Source organism: Balaenoptera borealis (assembly GCF_965194805.1).
Source record: "Balaenoptera borealis genome assembly, chromosome: 20".
NCBI lineage: Eukaryota > Metazoa > Chordata > Mammalia > Artiodactyla > Balaenopteridae > Balaenoptera > Balaenoptera borealis.
The window spans coordinates 3,329,510-3,350,114 of NC_138879.1; the positions used below are offsets into that span (position 1 = coordinate 3,329,510).

The 20,605-nt window shown below is 40.6% G+C and overlaps 2 long non-coding RNA genes across 2 annotated transcripts in view; one reads left to right on the forward strand and one right to left on the reverse strand.

The window, feature by feature from the left end:
- The window catches only part of LOC309617797, a 502,721-nt gene that overhangs the window by 251,095 nt on the left and 231,021 nt on the right, over positions 1-20,605 (reverse strand). The gene's annotated exons all lie outside the window — the stretch shown is intronic.
- LOC309618275 lies at positions 1,535-20,560 on the forward strand. Its single transcript, XR_014238393.1, has 2 exons — positions 1,535-7,486; positions 7,966-20,560. It is a non-coding gene; the product is annotated as an uncharacterized lncRNA (long non-coding RNA).

The window sequence follows — 20,605 nt, forward strand, 5'->3', positions numbered from 1 at the left end:
TAGGATTTGGTATTTAATTTTGAATGCAGTTAAGAACTCGAAGGAATTCGTAAGCAAGGAATCTCATTAACCAAATCCTGCCTTTATAAAGACCACTCCAATGGCAGTGCAGTGAATAAATCTGAGGATGAAGAGAATGACCATGAAGGCTTCATTTGTTAAGCCACTGCAATAACCCCCCCGAACTGCAAACATGCAATATTCAAATCTAATTTTTAGAATATGTGCCATAGTGACGAATTAGAGAGATTCTTTGTGGTCCTACAGCTTAGCTGCGTTTCACTGAAATATATCTATGATTAGGTTCTCGAGGTTAATTCATTATCTGATTACTCTCAAGGTCTCCTGACTATGCAGAACCTTGCTAACACGAATATTTAGTAGGTTTGAACCTATGGAGAGCTGTTCAAAGCATCAGAAACAGTGTGTGTATATGTGTTGGGTGTGTGTGGGGGGGTGGTGTATGTGCATGCTTGTGTGTGTGTATTTCTGGGTGGGAAAGGTCCACCTGAGGCTGGAGAAGGAAATGGTACAGTGTTAAGTTCTTCCCATTTTAATGCTGATTGAAAATTGACGCAACTATGTATAAGTAGAGTCTAAATACACCTGATTTTAACTAACTTTTATAGAAAACTAATTATTTTTCCTAGTAGCTTTAAACCTGATTATACTTTGCTCTTCAAAATCAAGGTGTTTAATCCATTAGGGATAATAAATTCTGTTGACAATAAAATCTATTGGACCTGTTAAATACATATGCTATTCATTACCTATTACAAAGGAGGTAAGCCATTTCACTAGGCATCATATAAAACGAATTGAGTGGGTACAAAAATCCGAATATTTAGCCATCACGGGGAAGAAATAAGAACTAACTTAAGTCTTTTCTGAATATCTGGTGGAGGACGCGATCCTACAGAGGTGCTCTAGTCCAAGGAAAATATTGATTTGTTTAAATGTGTCCCTTACATAGAAAGCAATGTTAGTTTGTAGGAATAGAGATTTCAGCACATCCAAGTTTGATCAGGAAATTCTTCAGCCAGCCATTCCTGCTCATTGTTTGTGGTTCAGTTGTAGTTCTCATTATTCCAGAGAATGGACAGACTCATGGTGTATCATCCATGATTATCTTGCTTTTTAAAATACATCTGCATGATGTAGAGAATAAATGTATGGACACCAAGGGGGAAAGCGGGGTGTGGGGAGGTGCTGGTGGGATGAATTGGGAGATTGGGACTGACATGTATACACTAATATGTATAAAATAGACTACTAATAAGAACGTGCTGTATAAAAAAAAAATAAAATAAAATTCAAAAAAAACCCACCAAAACATCTGCATGTACCAGAGACATGTTAATAAAGACTCTGACATCAGACAAGTCTTCCAACTGCTGGGGGATAATGCCTGTCTGCAGTTAAGCAAGAGTGGAGTGAGGTACAGGTGATGCCAGATGCAGTGCCCGGGGCTCTTTTAAAGGAAACCCTGGTGGCATCATAGACCATGTTAGCCTAAAACGGGAGATAACCAAGTAAGTTGTTTTTAATAACAGTCATCTTTGTGATGCTTCCAGTTAAAGGAGCGGCATGGGAAATATATCTTTGCAGTTTTATACATTTCATTTTGCACTTAGTCCAAGTCATTGACCTTAGAATGTGATACAATCCACTTGCTTGGAACATTTGGAGAACCATCTACCTCTTTCTCTACTCATGATTTGCCATCGAGACGTCCACTCTTCTTCCTGTTACCTAAATTGCCCAGTCAGAGGCAAAAACACCTCTTCCTATCAATGTGAGTTTCCCCAGTTGGATGCAAATGGATCTGGAGGGTGAAGAAAATTAGATTTTCATGGCAGTTATGTAAAGTTTTTGAAGGTTGAATGATCAGAGTACAACAGAATTAAATCCATGTATTTGCTGAAGTTGCTTAATACCATGAGTGGAGTTAAATGGACAGAACATGCTTTGATTTATTTTAAAAAATCATAATTTCCAAGATCAAGTCTCGCCCAGCAGTTTCTCCTGCTCACCTGTAACTTCCTGGTTGTGTAGCTGCCTATGACGGCCAATGCGTTTATTTCATGACAACATGGCAACTGATAGTAGTTGAAAATATTAACTGATTCCATGAATTTCTCCTGCCACTGTTTGTGAAAACCAAGGAACAGAACAGGCTGCTCTAGACACCTGATGACCCACAACACAAAGATAGTATTAGGTCAGCCACAGTAGCAGCTCAAATATTTAACTTAGAAATGTGACCTGCATTCCGAGGGCCATGTGCCAGGAGGGGGTCAGAGCCCTGAAACAAACCCAGGTCTCTCTCTCTTCGAGGAAGTTCATGTTCTCACCCTTAACTGGGAAAGAGTTTATAAAGAAGAGGGAGGGGGAGAATTCCATCTTAAGGTCCTTATTTTTCCTGCCCACTCCCCTTTAGTAGACATCAGTGAATTGGTTACCTTCAAATGTTTGGTTTTACTCCTGGAAAGGGGGATTGTTTTTGTGATTCTTTTCTAAGTTCTGTAAAATTGCTTACATAGCTACCATGAAGTTAACCAGGTTCAGCCTTGAGTTGGGTTTCGGATCCAGGTCAAAGAGCGATGGCTCTTGGAGAATGGGGAAAGAACTACCAACATCTTAGGACGTAACACCTAGGAGTTCAGCTCCTGGTGTAGATCCTTTCTGCTGATTGGGGCTTAAAGGGCACCAAAGTTCTTAATCAGGGTCAGGTGTTAGTCTAAAGCTACAGCTGCTCTGATCCCAGGCAGTGTCAGAGAACCTGCATCCCCACTTATGTGTATCAGGTTACAGCTCAAGCAGAATTAAGATCATGCACTAGATTCCCTGAAATAATGGAAAGGGGCCAGCTCGCTTCATGACTGACCTGTCTACAAAAGAGAGAGAATTAGCCTTCCCGTGGTCATTCTCCAGTTTCCTGAAAGAGGAAAATCCTCTTGCCATGGAAACTTGAAGGACTGAATCATATTAGAAATGATCCCAATAATATGTCCTAAGAACCTTTGGCACTAGGCACTCTGTAGACCCAACCTCTTTGCAGTGCTTCTTTCTTTCTGTTTAACTTCCTTTTCTTGTCCCTTCACATGGCTACCTTTTATGTTTCTAGTTCTCTCAAAGGGTAGAACAACGAAAGTGATGACAAGAACAAAAAACAAAAATAAATGAGCAGAAAGGCAAGTCTGTATTTTCCATCTATATCCCTCCTGACAATATCACAGTACTTCATGTAACAAGCTGAAGGCTCTGGGTGGTATTCCAGATCATTTCTAGTGCTTTGGGTTAGTGACTCTAAATCAGTCATTTCCTTTCAGTAATGATAATTGAATAACTTTACAAAAAGGGGATTTCTAATATGGCAGAAGATGGTAGAAATGAATCTTCTGTCTATCTCAGTGGCTAAGATGGCAATGATGTTTGCCTGCCCTTAGAAGTGAGATGCTGATATAATTGTTAAAGACTTTAAATGATGATTCAGGTTTAAATCTTCTAAACTAATTGACAAGTTGCATATTAGGAAGGCAAACAATAAAGGGAAAGCAAACAGGTACAGAGATTTTTACTTGGTTAATTATCTACAGTGACTGACCTATTCAATTGAATAGTAAACATTTAAAAAACTCTCCTTGACTTCCCTTTCAAACAAGTTCATCAAATTCAATATGCCACTCTGTGACCAATTATAAAATGAAAATCAGGACACAAGTTTAACCAAGAAGTGCTACTTTTGAGTAAAAGAAGTTGGCTAGGAAATATAATTCGATGCTGAAATTTGGGCCTGCTCCTGATTTATTTAAAAACCTCTCAGTCCACTCAAAAATGTTATATCCTGAAGCATCCTGTATCCATGGATATCCACAGTTATAAGAATTATATTCTATGTAAAATGTGAATATTCACAAGAGTAACAATCAGTCCACGGGCCAAATCTGGCCTACCACCTGTTTTTGTCAAGTTTTATTGGAAAAAAGCTATACTCATTTGTTTAGATATTGCCTATGGCTGCTTTTGCACTACAGTGGCAGAGCTGAATAGTTGTGACAAAGAAACTGTGGCCTGCAAAACCTAAAATATTCATTCTCTATCACTTTACAGAAAAGGTTTTCTGGTCGACCCCTGTACAGAGTGTCTGAGCTTATAGCACAAGGTTTCTTTACAATCCCTCTTTCCTTGGGCATGGAGGGTGCCTCACGTTTGCACACATGAGGCAGACAGATGTATTGGTTAGCACGTGCCACTTAGAAGTGAGTTGGCATCACAGATAAAATTAGTTCACTGTCACAGATTTCTTTCCTCCCGTGGTCAGTATTTCACATATTCATGCTGTCGCCCGCAGGGAATTCACAACTGAGAATATAATTAGTTGCCTATAGAGTCATCAGCCTTATTTTAGATAAGCAACTCAAGTGACACATGTATACTGAGCTAGGGTCAGTGTGGATTATGCCAGCAGTATGTTGTTGTTTGTCAACAAATAAGCAGAGCATCCTGGGAAACACTAGATCGCGACAAAGAATCGACTTCTGATCCAAAACAGAGGTCACATATTCCTAAAGTCACGGCCTCTTCCCACTGTGTTACTGACACAGCATGACACCCCAAAGCCAACACAACTGGGTAATTGTTGACACTGTCTTAGACTTTTAGATCTATCCAGGGGGACTTCTCTTTCTCCACGACTTATCATGACTATTACTGAAACTGCCAAGCCTTACTATACACATACAGTTAAGCAATTACTGATTCCACCTGCTCCCCTCCAAGTCTCAGAATGGCTGTTTAAACAACAGAGTATGAAACTGTCATTAAAGCTGAACCAACCGTAAACACAGATGAGAGATGATTTTGGGCGCTACTAGGGAGATCGCTCTGCAATAGCTGAGCTTTGTTTTTAATAACTTCTAAGCACGTTGACGGACACTACCTCATGCAGTCCTCACCGGAGCTCTGGGGGGAGGGGGCGTGCGGAAGGCAGAGCAAAGACCACCACCTATGGGGTCAGTTCATGGGGGATTCACTTATTCACCAACACTTTAGAGGAAAATTATAAAGAGTCAAAATCCTACGGAGAAAATTCACAACTCCTAGGTAGAGTCAGATCTTCAGTTCTGTTTGCAGAATTACCTGGTTAAATGATTGTTTGAAATTATATAGCTAGGAAGCGGCTCAGTTGGAATGGGAACCCAGGCAATATGGCGTCAGAGTGTTTGCAGTTAACGTCTCTATTGCCTCAAAATAACGCACGTTTATTGAGCAGTTATTGGTTATTCACATGAAACACACAAGCCCCATTTGAGTTTCTGCAACATGCCAGATGCTACAGGGCAGGTACTGAAGGTAGAGCAAAGAGCAAGGTGTAACCAGGTATGTAGGTATTTAGTTATTTCTAACCTACTGCAATTCTGATGGCTCTTTGGAGAAAAGGAACAGCGTGATAACAAAACTATAGCCTGAGGTCCTAACATATGTCAGAGGAAGCAAATTTTCAGGATGAGTTGGAATTTCCTGGCAGGCCCGGAGGAGGTAGATGCAGAGGCAGAAAGAACATTCCAGGCAGAGGAATCAGTAAGTGTGAACACACTTGACATAAATAATCATGGAAAATATTCACACGTTCTCCCTGAATTCAAACTCTACCAAGTACTCTCTCCCTGGTTCTTGATACACATTCTTCCTCTGGCTTCTCTCATTTATTTCCTTCCTTCCTACTCCTGATTCTTTCACAGGTTCCTTTTCCTGTGCTCATTTCTTCATGTTGCTGATCCTCAGGGCCCAGTCCTTGGACCTACTTGTTCCTCATTTTAATTCTTAGAAGGTATCATACACTCCACGGATTTTAGTTACTGTCTATACGCCAACAAGAACCAGCTCTTTATATCCGACTCAACTCTGTTTTCATAGCCAGTCCTATATATTTGGCTGACTACTGCTGGATCTGTCTCCTGCAGTCTTTCAAGTATCTTAACCTCCACCTGCCCCAGAGGAAGTCATTATTATTCCCCTCCAAAACTGTTCTTCCTCATTGTTCTGTATAAATCAACTAGACCAGAGACATGAGCATAACTCTTTACAACTCCTATTAACATATTCCCCCCTCCATGCAGTTCTATTAATTCTGCTTCCCAACCTTCTCTCACCCGTGACACTTTCTACCCCCCTTGCCATTACTGTGTAGGACTACCTGTGGCAGCTGTGTCACTAACTGTATTCTCCTTTGCCAACCCTGCAGGACATGTGGTCCTGTCCCAAACATCCATAAGACACTTGGTCCATTCCAAAAGGTCCTTGAAATTTGACTCCATCCAAAATGTTCATGAGTATATTTGGTCCATGCCAAATGGGTTTGGACAGGACTAAATGTGCTATGGTCTTTTTGGACAGAACCAAATATTAAGGACCTTTTGACATGGACCAGATGTCTTATGGACAGGACCAAATGTCTGCTAACTCTTGCCAATCCATTTCCCACACCAGTCAGAATAATCTACCAAGAATGCAAATCCAATTACGTCATTCCATGTTAACACTTACATTGCCCTTGGGATAAGATGGGGAACCCAGTCTTCTGTTCCTGAACTCCCACCTACTACCACTTCAGCCCCATTTCTTGTCACTCCTACATTTCGTATATTCTCAACTATTGATCATTCCATACTCTTTGTTACTTTCAAGTCTATTCTTCTCTCCATTCCACTTTGCTTGATTATCTCCTACCCATCCTCCATGTCTTGGATTTGGCCTCAGGATGCCTTCTATTACTCTCTGTACCATTTAGGAGGTCAGATGATTCTATGATGGCTTCATATCCCTTTATTCACCCCAACATTGCATTCATCACATTTTATGGTGTTGGTTATTCGCAAATACAGGGCGCCTCTCTCTAGCTTACTACAACTACATCTAGCATAGTACCTAGCATATAGTAACTGTATAATAAAAGTTTGTTGATTTACATGAATAATGTTATAACTTCAAGTCGTAATTGTCATATCACAGAATTACAGCTTTTGGATGAGAGAGTCAGGTTTGAAACTTGGATTTGTCAATTATTTTTTGTACTGGTTTTGATGAATTAACTTCTCTGAACCTCAAATTGAATCTGTAAAATAAACGTAATAGCCAACTCATAAGGTTGTTAATAGAAGTTAAACGTCTATAAAGAACTGGGCATATTTAAGTGATCAAAAAAGGGAGCTTTTAGCTGATTAATTTAGTGTCTTATAAAGTGGAACTTTCATCCAATGCCTATGAGTTTGGAGAATACTGGTGTGATCTGGCTGGCATACTTCTCCCCCTTGCTACTTAATTCCTTCAGCTCTCTTCATTTAAAATTTGATTTTCTATAATATCCTGTACAACCTTCCAAAGATAATCCACTCACAAGGAGTCACATTGGATACCACTTGTCATTCTTACACAGAACTGACTTTGTTCACAATCAATACATCCCATTTGCTGCTTAGTCACTGTCTTAGTTTCCCTATTGCCACTTTTTTTTTTTTTTTTAATTTTATTTATTTATTTTTGGCTGCATTGGCTCTTCATTGCCGTGCACGGGCTTTCTTTCTTTCTTTTTTTTTTTTTTTCACACACACACACTGTATTTTATTTTTACAAGAGATAAATAGACTGACACCAAGCATTGTACATGGATGACCACAACAAAAGCAACAGTGATTGCAATTACCAAACATGAAACACACTCATACTATGTCATAATATTGACATTCAGTCCAGTAATCCTCCACTGTAACAGCTCCTTTACTTTGCAGTGAAAATTGATTTGTATATTCTTTGCCTCTGAGTCCTCGTGGGATTTTTTTTTTTTTTAAATTCAGACAGAAAGTCACAAAAATTATACTCATCCTCATCAGTTCACTCAGTCCCATGTAATTAATTTTTTTTTTCCATCTTGATCTTTTGTTAGCACTTTTATGAGTTCATCAGTTTTTCATTTCCCTATTGCCACTTAAATTGTTTTAAATCATCAACTTTATGGCAAACTTAATATCTTATAGGTCTGAAGGTCAGAAGTCTGAAGTCAGTCTCCCTGGGCTCATACACGGTGTCAGCAGGGCCATGTTCCTTCTGGAGGCTTTGGGGGAAAGTTTCTTTGCCTTCCCCAGCTTCTAGAGGCTGCCCGCATTCCTTGGCTTGTGGTTCCGACTTCAAAGTCAGCAATGGCCAAGCAAGACATTCTCATCCAACAGCCCTCTGACATCGACTCTTCTGCTTCTTTCTTCCACATTTAAGGGCCTTTGTGATTCCATGAGGCTTGTCCGGATGATCCATGATAGCTCCCCTTTCTTATAGTCATTTCACTAGTAAACTTCATTCCGTCTGCAACCTTGCTTCCCCTTTGCCACGTAAGGAGACATAAAAGGTTCCCAGCATTAGGACGTAGACATCTTTGGGAGGGCATCATTCTGCCCACTACAGTTGCTGTGTCAAGTACTGTACTAAGTGCTTTAGCCCAGTTAATGCTCCCAGATGTACTATGAGCTAAGTATTACTAATCCATTTCATGGATAAGAAAAAAAGGAATCCTGAAAGAATTGCTTTCTCACTGGTTACGACTGGTCATTGACAGAACAGGATTTTGGCCTCTTTCTGCTGCCTGCCACTGAGTTTTTGTTCTTCGCATGAGCCGGAAGACACTTTTGTGGGACCCTTCTGTTTCTGTCCTTGCCCATCCTTACCAAGCACTGACCCCAGGGTTTGTCCCGTTCACTGTGAGATAGACGTATCTGTGTTACACTCAGCATGTCACCTGAGACACGTTTTACTCTGCTCTAGGGCAACGGCCCTAGGAAACTCAAAGACTCAAGCCAACTCCCGTTTTCAAATAAGAAACCGGGAGCATCCTTTGGGCAGAAACACAAAAAAACTCCCTAATTTGTGAAGCAGTTTTAAAGATCGTAAACAGAATGATTGTTTTGAATACACACATGGATACCCTGAAAGGCTATTTCTTTTGCTTCTTTTTTTCTCTGCATTTTTCTATATTTTTTTATTGTTTATTTTCTTTTGCTTCTTGATGTAAGCATAATATTGGATGATTTCTTGTATGAGTGAAATCACTCTTTCCTTTTATACTGAATTCTGTTTGTAAATGTCATTGGTATGCATTTCAATGTATTTGACTCATTTACGGAGGTGTTTAAAGCCCATGTTTCATGAATCAGATGTTACTATGTTCATAAGATCTATGCCAGTAAAATTCTAGCTCTGGGAAAAAAAATGCAGAAAGAAAAGTATATATCTATTTGACTGAGTGACATCTTACAAGCAATCTAAATTCAGTTTAATAACCCCCTGCATGTTTTGAAGTGAAATCATATTCCTCCACCTATAAGGTGATTCTGCAGATGAAATGAAGTTTGCAGAGCTCACAGTGACCTTGGGAAGTAACCAGGCAGAATTGAAACTTCCTTCTCCCACCAATCCATTAAGATTTTTGTTCTAATTCCTTTATCAAATGTTTCCTTTCCCATGGTGCAGATACGGTGCTAAAAGCTTTGAAGATAGACTTTGTTTTAGTCCATATTTCCTGTTACCCTTGGGATTTGGGGCTGTGCTGAGGTACAGAGTAGAAAGGGAATCAAGTTCACAATTATTCTAAAGGATCTTAGAGACAGGTTTAATCTTTATTTCAATCAGGTTAATCAAGTAAAATTATATTAAAATTCTTTTCGTTCTGTTTTTTTTTCTTTTTTACTTGAGGAAAAGAGAAAGAAATAATGTCCCACTGCAATGGAAAACATACAAGTCCTCTTGGGATAACAAACATAATTCATTCTCACTGGGGCAACCGGTGAGATCACTTCCTGGTAGCTGAGCTTATAGGTTATTGAAACCACTGGGATTTTGTTAAAAATAGCCATCTAATAAATCTGGCCCTTCTTTTAATTAGGATCATGGTGATCACTTTCTTATGGGTTGTTTTCTCCCTTTCAGGACAACTTAGAAAATAATCCCTAATAATGCATATGTCATGTAGAGTTGAGTGGAATTTAAAAACCCTGCTGTATTGATTTTTGTGGATTGCTGAGGGAAGGTTCTAAGTAATTTAAGTGGAGTGACAGGGGCTAAGTCAAGACAATGCACTGTTTCCCTTGAGTGGGTTTAAACTTTTCTAAAAGGCTGGGCAATCCTGAACTCAACCCATCTCTTTAAAACTTATCTGAAAGGGGAAGAGCCATTTCCTCATATTTTCAGGCCAGATATAAGTGTTTCCCTCATTGAACATGTCAGGCATATTCTAAATTGTGTTACAGCAAAAGTCAATCCAAGTCTCCTGCAAGAGCATCAGGGTACTTCCTTGGTGAAAGGGGGCAGGTGTTGAAACTGAAAGTTGATTTCTTAACGTGAAATCACTAGATTCCCCCTTTGTAAGGAAGTGTGGCAGCTACAGCGTAGTCATAAGGCACTGAACCTGACCTCGGGGTTCATAATCCAACTCTTTACAATGCTTCTCCCACATCTGGGACTTGGGTAATGGCTAGCCCTCATGACCTGAAGTTGCTTCACCTGTAAAAGGTGAATAACAGTACCAACCTCAGTCTTTGTGTGGTGTACATCCCTCTGTTCATTTAATATTGAGCAACCAGTTTAAAAAAAAAAAAGGGTAGTGGAAACTAGGCTTTGTCAGGCTCTTTCTGTGCAGGAGCATAGCTATGGCCTAGAATCAGTACACATATGCTTAGATACCGATCTTCACTGGCCTCCGGGAAGCCAGAAGGCCCAGACGACCTGCCTCTGGCCACAAGCAGCAGCTCTTCAATCCAGTGATTGGAATAAATATCACCTTTCTCTCCATTTTCCAAAGCACAGAAAAGATTGGGAAGCATAACTGCCAATTAAGTTGATTACAATGCATTTTAGAGTTAGACTTGGAGGCATAGAGAAGGCAGCTGAATTGGCCAAAGTTGCCCAGCAGGTTAGAGGGGAAACTGTCATCTGACTCTGGATTTATCTGACTGTGATGGTTCATTTCATGTGTCAACTTGACTGGGCTAGGAATGCCCAGAGAGCTGGTAAAACACTCGCATAGACACACTCAGGAGACATAAGCAATTGAATCAGTAAACTGAGTAAAGAAAATCCCCCTCACCAGCAGAGGTGGACATCATCCAATTCACTGAGGGCCCGATCAGAACAAAAAAGGCAAAGCAAGGGCAAATTCTTGCTTTCTCTTGTTGAGCTGGGATGTCATCTTCACCAGGCCTCAAACATTGCAGCTCCTGATTCTAGGGCCTTTGGACTCCAGAACTTATACCAGCAGCCTTCCAGTTCTCAGGACTTCAGCCTCAGACTGAATTAAACACTGATTTTCCTGGTTCTCCAGCTTGCAGATGGCAGGTCGGAGGCTTCTTGGCCAGTTCTTATAACAAATCTCCTTATACATATATATAAATATAGATCTATATCTGTCTCTTATTGGGTCTGTTTTTCTGAAGGACCCTAAAACACTGATTAAGACTATGCTCTTATTTACCAAACCCTATTGGAATTATCATTAATAATATCTATCAAATAATTCTAGTTCACCATTGGTTTGCAAATGGGCCCTGTACACAGAGGGCAGGGAGAGACCCAAGAAATCGGCAGCCACTCCGGACTGGTAGGTGGCAGGTTTAAGAAGGAAAAGAACTTACATACAAGGTTTGTCTTGGGTGCTACAAGATGCGTAGGTCTCTGCACCTACCCACTAAATCGTAGAAGTTTATACAGAGGCCTGAACTGGGTTCAGTCATGTATACCGTCCAGATGGTCTTGACAACCCCTTACTCTTTCAAGGCTGTGTCCTGGGAACAGCTTCCACGATGGAAACAGTAGGCAGAATGGACATTCCAAGGACAGGGGAGGGGGTGAGGACCCTCTGATTGCCTGGGTCCAGCTTGCAGGTCAACTGGCAGTCACGTTGTCTTGATGACCTTCTCCCACACTCACCCCACTTTAAGGAACACGATAGGATTTCACTTCCTTGCCCTCTTGAGGTTGGTGAGCCTCAAGACCTTCTTTGGCCAATTAAGAGAAGTGACATGACTTCTGGGTCATGTCACTTCTGGGTAGAGGCTTCAAGACCTCCTTTCTCATTGTGGCAGGGATGACAGAAGGTCATGTCAAGCTGATTCCTCTGTGAACCCAGGTGTTACCGGAACAGACCACACTGAGCAAAGCCATCTTATGTGGTGCACGAAATGTGACCTAAAAATACACTTGGGTGGCTAAGACAATAAGATCTGGAGAATGTCTGGAACCACAGCACAAGCCAGTCTCTCCTGAGACCGTCATGCTGTTGCCAAATATATAGTAAACTGGCAGGCGTGTGCTGGTAACTCATCTCTGGCAGGGAGGAGGAATCCTTCCTTTGTAACGTTGGGCGGTTGTTATGGTGCAGATACACTGGGGCTGATTTCAAGCTGCTGACATGGCGGCCCTGAACGTAGAGTTGGGAAAGGAGGGACAAAATCAGCTCCGACAAGCCAGTAGGAGGCTGGCTCCAGTACGCCACTGCCTCGGGGTGTACAGTCGTGAGGGAAATAGACGACTCACTGGTTTCTTTGAGCTTGCAGCCTGGGGAAGCAACGTTAACGGGATAATAGAGATGTCTCTGTACCCCACTTTATCAAGACTGTAGTGACTAAAATTAGGATCTCTTCTGTCCTTAAGTACGAATCTTTCTTAACCTGGCATCCACCAAGAGGAAGATGTTAAGCCTGCTGCCGCATGACCTATACCAACAACTACATCATTTCCAAACCCTACGATTCGCTCCTTTTGAAATAAGCACCGATCCCAAATTTAGCTAGTTCCACTAGAAATAGTGCCCCGAAGCAGACTGAAGCATTCATGTTTTTATGACACCAAATTCTCTTTTGGATTCAGCTAACCTCCCCCTAACACTCTCTTCCAAATAATATTTTGAAATGACAGTTTTAGGACAGGCTGGGAATAAGTAAACACTCAGGCACATATGATGACTGTTTAATCCTCTGTAGTAGAGACTGGATAAATAAATGCTTATCCGTTTTATTCTATTTTTCTGGACACACTAGAAGACTACACTTTCCAACCTCCCTTGTGCTAAGCTTGAGGCTAGGAAAGAAGAAATGCACACCATGGCTATACGTGTGCTAAAGGCACACCAGGGCTAAAGCCATACGTGACTTTTCTTGCTCTCTGTTTGCTAGTTGTCTGGCTGAAGGTAGAGGATCCAGGAAAGGACTCCCAGGGGACCCTGGAAAGGAATGGCACCTCCAGAAGAGAAAAGCCAGGGTTCCTAGATCATTGGTCCAAGCCCAGCAACTAAGTTCTAGCTGAACTTTTCTCTGAGTTATTTTGCGTTATTGTTGTAGTTATAGCAGCTCGTGGTTATTACCCTGACTGATATATCTCTTTTCTGGGAATCTATTTGCCTGGAACTAAAAGGTTAGCATGTCATTTTGGATTTTTCTATGGATGAAGAAACTAGAACACAGACTATTACAGTAAAACATTTGGGTAAGTCATGACACCATTTAGATTATCTTAACAGAAACAGAGGTAACTCAGAAAGCATTAAGAATCTAACCTGGCTTCGTTCAGAGAATTCATCATTACCAAGGGCAGAAGTGACTACTTGTTGCGTGCATTTTCCAAGTGGAAGAGTTGAGGTATTTCCTCTCTCTTCCGTAACTTTTAAAAGATAGCTGTGGAGCTTTATAATGTGAAGTTATTTTTAGAAGCATTTCTTTTGTCCATGGTTAGAAGAACATTATGGCCTATTGTTGAGACCAGCAAATGTTTAGATTAATCAAAATGCTCCAGGGACTTCCCTGGCGGTCCAGTGGTTAAGACTCCGTGCTTCCACTGCAAGGGGCGCAGGTTTGATCCCTGGTCGGGGAACTAAGATCCCACATGCCCCCGCGGCGTGGCCAAAAAAACCAAAACCAAACAAACAAAAAACATCCCCAAATGCTCCAATTCTTAATGTAGTAACTGCTTAAAGGCTCTTGTTCAGTCCCTTGCATGCTCACAAGAAAAAGCAAATGCTTGCTAAAACTCTGTGATAAAAAGGATTCTTGTGAATCAAATCAGTAATAGCCTGTGGCCGACGGCATTGCACCACCCAGATGGCCCTTCAAGGAAGGACCTGCAGTCCAGCTGAAGGTAACGTGGTCAGCAAAGCCCTCCAGCCATGGGCTCCTGCAGTGTCTGCCTCAGCTGCAGAGAGCTGCCTTGCCCGTGGCCCGGCAATGCCTGAAGGTCATTCATCCAATGACCCATCCGGCTGGAGTGGCCCGCTCCCCGGGGGCCTTGGCTGAGGTTGTGTCCGGACACATCCCACCTGCCTTCTCCCTCTGCCCAAGCCTGCCCCCTGCCCCTTTGCAAAGAGGCGGATTCCTAAAAAACATCACTCACCCCAAATTCCATCCCAGCATTACCTTCTGGAGAACCCAACCTTTGACACAGACAATTGAGGGCCTAGAGAACTGACCAGAAGATGTATATTTAAAAATGCAAATTTAAATATAACTCCTGCTCCACCAGAGGACACACAGATCAGCCATAGGCTATTATTGCTTGCTCTGGGCTGAAAGCTGGAGATTCTTAGTCCTGTTTCAAAATTTGACGGCTTTTTTTTTTTTTTTCCCCTACACTTCACAAACTAAGGCACTGGAACATATTTTTAAGTAATTTCTAGCAAAGGATACTATTTTCTTCCCCTATTCCACTGGGGGAAAGGAAAGTAGGTGACTAATTCAATGCAGCTCATGGCTGTCAGAAATTATGAGTCTATAGCTATAAATGGTGTATCTGCATCTCATTCATTTATTTTTTTTATTAAAAAAAAAAAAACTTGAGCCCATAGATGTTGATGAGAATCATTTTTACTTAGATCTATGCTTTGGTTTAATTCTTTCTCTCTCCCTGTAATGACTGTATATTAAAATATAAGGCAGAAGTGATCTAATATATCTTTAAGTATTTGTCTTTACCACGATTTTAAAACTCTATTCATACAATCTCATATGATGGTTGCTCTTGGAATTACAGCCACTGAAGCCTGGTTTGGTTGTTTGTTAAGATAATCTAGTTTATCCCAGTTTGTTACTACTATATATTTCTGAAGATGACAGCTGAGACCATTCTTACACAGAGCTGAGAAAGTTGTCATAAGCATGTTATGAAATGGGGAATAAACTCTCCCCTTTGCAAAAATCTCTCTGAATTGTCAGCCCTAGAGACTGGAATGTACCGTTAACGACCTAGTTCTTCAGATTATAAGGAATAATTAGTGTTTAGTATATTTTAGTTATCAGGTATATTGTTTAGTGTATATTTTATGTTAGCTATGATGCATATTTAGTGTATATTAATGGTCACTTGCTGTTATAAATATCTTAGATGAATTATCTCAATGAAATAACCCTGTAAGATGGGCATTCTTAGTGTCATCTCATTTCACTGATGAGGAAACTGAAATCCAGAGAGACCCAGTAATGAATCCAAAGTCATGGGGTTAACACAGATAAAACCAGGATTCATACCAAGCAGCCTCTTATTCACTAGATTGTACAGCTAATATATAAGGTCCTGGTTACCAGGAGTCCTCAAGCAAGAGTATATACCAATAAAAAAGACAACTCACTAAATTATTAGTTGAACATAGTAAATGTTTGCTAATTATTTTCATGCTAAGACATTGATACTCAGGTTAGAATTATCAAATTACCTAGCATTGCCTTGGGAGACTAAAGCATAGCAAAATAGGATTTAATTGGGACGGGGAGAGATGAAGAGAGGGCAGAATGGGTTAGAATATGAACAGCTCTCTGGAAAGGGGAGCTTGAATGGGGAGGCACACTGAATGGGTTCCTTGGAGCCAAGAGAGAAAAAGCATAAAAAATAGTGAATGTTTACTGATGTGGAGGTGGGATTCATTCGATGCATAGGAGGAAAAAGCACTGCACCAAGAAATGATTTCCCTCCGGGCTGGTCTTTTCCAGCCCTGTTTTCATTTCTTTCCATGACACTGAAGCACAGTGACAGTATGATGATCCACTTCGAATTTTCAAACTGATTCAAATATATGTGAAACTCTAAAACCATAAAGCGATGTTGATCTTAAAACAACTAAATGTAAAAGTATTTACTTTGCCTGCGAGACGGTAGAACTTGGGCCCGGAAGTGACTTTTAATAGTTAGATAACTGGAGTTCATTTAAATGAGTGTAGTTTCTAACCAAAATTCAAAATGCAAGTTCTACGGGTTTTGGTGTTTCCTTACTCGACATACACTGCTTTATGAGCCATTTCCGTAATTCTTTGAGTTCCAACACTAGGTGAGTCACATTTTACTGAGATAATGTGTTAATTTTTCAACACACTAGATCCTTGGAAATTGAAAGTATGATATTTTTTCCTTTGTTCTCAAAGAGAACCAAATCTCAAGACTCTTCCAGAGTGGGTTTTTATATCTCAGATCATCACTTACCTAACCTATTCAGTTTCACTTTCCTCAAAACACTTTTGTGATTGAGCAAGTCCTTTTATGATTGAGCTTTGCACAGGGGGTGGGTGGGGAGCCTTTTGTATGGGCCGATCACACTGTTGATGTAAATTACTTTGAAGTTTGGCAGGGACTCTTCCTGTTATTATTTTGCCAAAATCTGCCTGACTCTCTGATCTTTGTATTATAAAAACAAAATGCCCATACTGAATCCTGACATGTCATAAGCTTGACAGCGCTAGATTACCTTTCCAAAGCAGCAAATGTTCTTCTTTAAAAAAAATGTCTTCTTTAAAAAAAAAAAAAAATTCTGTTCTAATTTCTTAACTGCTGAAAAAGAGCAGAGCTCACATCAAGTGTGACTCATGATAACACATCTGATGCCTTTCTTCCTCTTCTCCCTGCCCCTTGAAAAATTGATCCTGTACCCAGTCACTTTCTGACTAGCTGAAAATTGTATAAAATCTTGAGCAGGAGGGGAAGGAGTGTTTGGGTCAATAATTCAGCCAACCATTCCAAGAATGGGGGGAATAGTGTGCATAATCATTAAGTGTAATGATATTACAAGGTATATTCTGGTCATCTCCTGTCAATTAATTTCTATACAACCAATTAGCTCTGAAATGGGTGACTGTAAAGCCCATCATGCGTTAGGTTTAGTTTACCACAGTTACTGCTCTCAACTCAGGTCTCCAGGATAGAAATGCACACATGTAGCAGATAGTTAAACCAACTTCTCTCCCTCCCCTTTCAGCTATTCTGTCCAGAAGTACTGACAGCTGTTCAAATGGACAGCTGCTTTTCTCCTCCTAATCATGGGAAGTGGTATGATGGTTTAGGAATAAAATTACATGTATGCTTCCCACAGTTCTGGGATGGGTCTACGGTAATCCTGATAGGTAACCAAAGAGGTCTGAACCTATTGCAAATAGGAATCAGTGCGTTTTATCTGACCTTTGATCAGAAAGCTGGGTATGGTACATAAATATGCTCTTTCCATTTTAATGTCAACATAGCCACACTTTTATTCTGACGTATAATTAATACAACTTCAGTATTTAAAATTTAACCAGTACTTAGTATTTACTATATGCCGGTCATTGGGCTGGACTCTATTGACAAATACATGGGTAAGTCTGACATGTCCTCAACTTGAAAAATAGCCATGGATGAATATATTCATATATGAATATAGAAATATATTCATATATGAATATAGAAATATATTCATATATATATATGAATATATTTCATATATTTGGAATATGAAAATATTCCAAAACCTACTGGATCCATCTAAGGGGCTGTAAACAAGGAAAGGACTTCGTCTGTGGTGTGGAGGGGGAGCATTTATCAATGTCTAGAGGCTTTTTGGGTTGTCACAACTGGGGAGGGGATGGTACCACTGACATCTAGCAGGTCGAGGCCGGGGATGCTACTAAACGTCCTGCAGTGCCCAGGACAGCCCTCCGTAATAAACAGTGATCTGGTCCCAAATGTCTGTAATAATGAGGTGGAGGAAACCTGGCATAAAACACCTCCACAAACAACGGGGGTGGTGTAGGAAAGAACATCTGGCATGTCTCTAAATCAGGTTGTTTTTTGAAAGAAGAAAATATTGATCTTTGACAGAGGAGGTGATAAGTGTGCAGGGATAGCCCTGAGTATAACTGAGTGATTTTTGTCCGTGTGTAAGAACATCCCTAAAGGGTCTCACCCTCTGCTTTTAGGGACCACAGTTGTTGCAGGTAAAACATACTCACAATGGGCCCTTCAAATAACAATAGCTACAACATCAACACCAACAACTAATCCCAGACAAAGTGCTGCTTATGAGGTGACCACTGCTGTAAACACTTCTCATATGAACTCCACGACTACACTACTGAAGTGGTTCCTAGTCCCATGGATGTTCTCTAGATGAGGAAACCGAGGGCCAGAGCAGTTAATCAGTGGTCCTGTGGTCACCTGGGGGTAAGTGGTAGGGCCTTGGTTAGAACCTAAATGGTTTGGATTCAGAGTCTTTGTTCTGAAATGCAGCATCCTGCTGTGGGAGATGCTGAATTTTTCTTCCATCTCAGCTACATTCCAGGTATGTGATCTTGGACGAGGTTCTTTTCTCTGTGCTTCACTGTACCATCTATAAGATGGATCTACTTGATTCTGGTTATGGGTAGGTTTTATTTTTTATTTTAATTTTTGGCTGCTTTGGGTCTTCGTTGCTGCGCGCGGGCTTTCTCTAGTTGCCGCGAGCGGGGGCTACTCTTCGTTGCAGTGCGCAGGCTCTAGGCGCATGGGCTTCAGTAGTTGCAGCACGCGGGTTCAGGAGTTGTGGCTCACGGGCTCTAGAGCGCAGGCTCAGTAGTTGTGGCGCACGGGCTTTGTTGCTCCGCGGCATGTGGGATCTTCCTGGACCAGGGCTCGAACCTGTGTCCCCTGCATTGGCAGGTGGATTCTTGACCACTGTGCCACCAGGGAAGTCACTATAGGTAGGTTTTAAATGAATTAGTGCATGGGAGGCATTTAGACCTGAAAAATCGTAACTTCTCAATAAGTTTTACCCCTAATGATAATGATGATTTTCCCCTGCGGCACATGCATTGTAGGGTAACGTGATGTAGTGGGCAGAGCAGGCAAAGCTTCCGGAGTCAAGTAGAAGTGCCCTGCATCCTTTCACTGCCTGTAATTAGCTATGTAACTGTGACCAAGTTGAGAAGTTCTTTTTGGGCCTTTACTTTCCTTCTTTTAAAAAATTGTTAAATGGAAATAATCATTTGGAAAATAGTAAATGTACATTTTTATGTGGAAATATATAGTATAGTATCTGAAATAAAGAGAAATAAATCAACAGAAATGGAATCTTAAACATTGTGAGCCATTGGGGAATTCTAATTTCATATTAGCTTTTTACTGTCACCTGATCTGTGCTATTTAAGTGTATTTCACCCTTTTGTAAAATCATCTATTTTGAGAATATTGTCTTCTGTATTTAGATTGCCTGTATGGTCACTAAAAAGCTTTGCATGCTAACGGTAAATCCAGTGTGTGTGTGTGTGTGTGTGTGTGTGTGTGTGTATGCATGCACATGCACATATAAAGAGACATATGCATATAGAAAATCAAAGAATAAGGCAAAGACTTGACATACCTTGTCTACTAGAACCTATAGGCATAAACCCTTTAAACAGGCCCTCTCAAAGCTCGTTCTGGTGGGTGGTTTGAATGCATATTAGCTGCCATAGAACACACTTGGCATGGTTGGAAACCAGGTGTATATAAACATTATCCTCAGTTTTTATTGTCAAAATGTCCATTACCCAGCGTTCATCCTGTCTTAGATTATTGATATTTTTCTACCGTTTGTTCCTCTTAAACACTATAGCTTTTTGCTCTTTAAAGACGCTTAAATAGAACTGTCTCTCATTCTGAATGTATCTTCAAGCAAAGTCCTTTTTAGGAAATCAAACTACAGCTGACCCTTGAAAAATGCAGGGATTGGAGCGTGGACCCCCTGCATGGCAAAAATCCACATATAACTTTTGACTCCCCCCAAAACTTAACGACTAATAGCCTACTGTTCACTGAAAGCCTTACTGATAACATAAACTATCGATCAACACACATTTTGTATTTTCATGTGTTATATACTGTATTCTTACAGTAAAGTAAGCCAGGGAAAAGAAAATGTTATTAAAAATCATAAAAAACTGAAAATAGAATTACCATATGACCCAGCAATCCCACTACTGGGCATATACCCAGAGAAAACCGTAATTCAAAAAGACGCATGCACCCGAATGTTCATTGCAGCACTATTTACAATAGCCAGGTCATGGAAGCAACCTAAATGCCCATCAACAGACGAATGGATAAAGAAGTTGTGGTACATATATACAATGGAATATTACTCAGCCATAAAAAAGAACGAAATTGAGTCATTTGTTGAGACGTGGATGGATCTAGAGACTGTCATACAGAGTGAAGTAAGTCAGAAAGAGAAAAACAAATATCGTATATTAACGCATGTATGTGGAACCTAGAAAAATGGTACAGATGAGCCAGTTTGCAGGGCAGAGGTTGAGACACAGAT